Genomic DNA, 1,180 nt, shown 5'->3' with positions numbered 1-1,180 from the left:
CCCGTTCCTTAGGTGGATTGGGAATTCGTAAGACTGCTGATGTGAATAAAGCTGCCATGGCTAGTGTCTGTTGGAGACTAAGGCATAAAAAAGATCAACCTTGGGCTCAAATTCTGAACCATAAGTATGTCAACCAAGATGGATCCAATCAACAAAGAAAACTCATCTTGAATAATAGGCAGGCGTCTATTAATAAAAGGTGCCTAAAAATGGGGGTGGATTTCTATAATAGTGGAACAAATTGGACTATTGGGAATGGCAAGACTGTGAGAATCTGGGCTGATGATTGGACAGGGCTAGGGCCCCTTCGACACCTCATTGCTGGCCCACTTATTGAAGGGGAAGAAAATATGGTGGTTTCCCAAATGTTTGGAGAAAGAGAGTCTTGGAACCTTAACATTATCTCCATAATACTCCCTGATTTTGTTGTCAAAGTTATTAAGGCTATTCCTAGACAAATTATCTCTCCTATAGAAGATTGCCTTAAGTGGCACCTTACCCCAAATGGGCAGTTTAGCCTTAAATCAGCAGTAGATTTTATCTACTCAAATAACACCCTTGTTGAAAGAACTGAGAGGGATTGGATATGGAAGATCATGGCCAGTAGTCGAGTAAGGTATTTTCTATGGATTGCATGCCAAGACAAGCTCCCAACCAAGAGCAATCTACTCAAAAAATCCATTACCCAAGAAGATTGTTGTCCTCTATGCAATAATGATAGAGAAGACACCTATCATGTCCTGATTTTCTGTCCTAGAACCAAAGTTTTATGGAGAAAGATAGCTGTGCCTTGGAATTTTTGGCCTTTTGCAGGGCAAAATCTCTGCTCTTGGCTAAAGAAGATATGCAACATGACAGATTTATCACCCCATTATGGCATACCATGGGGAACCATCGCAGCATTTGGCTGCTGGATGCTATGGAAGAATAGGAACATGGCTCTGTTTGAACCTCAATCATGCCCACCAAATCTTCCTTCAACAACAATTGCAAAAGCAGCAGAATTCCTAAGCATCGGACCCATAAGTAGTAAAACCATCAAACATAAGGATCTTGTCATGATTGCTTGGGAACCACCCCCTCCATATACTTTCAAACTCAACACTGATGGTGCTTCAATTGGAAACCCAGGACCAGCAGGGGCTGGAGGAATCATACGCAATCACCTTGGGGAATGGTT

The sequence above is a fragment of the Coffea eugenioides genome, chromosome 2 (genome assembly GCF_003713205.1).
Source record: "Coffea eugenioides isolate CCC68of chromosome 2, Ceug_1.0, whole genome shotgun sequence".
Lineage (NCBI taxonomy): Eukaryota > Viridiplantae > Streptophyta > Magnoliopsida > Gentianales > Rubiaceae > Coffea > Coffea eugenioides.
Note: the sequence above shows the minus strand (reverse complement) of the source record.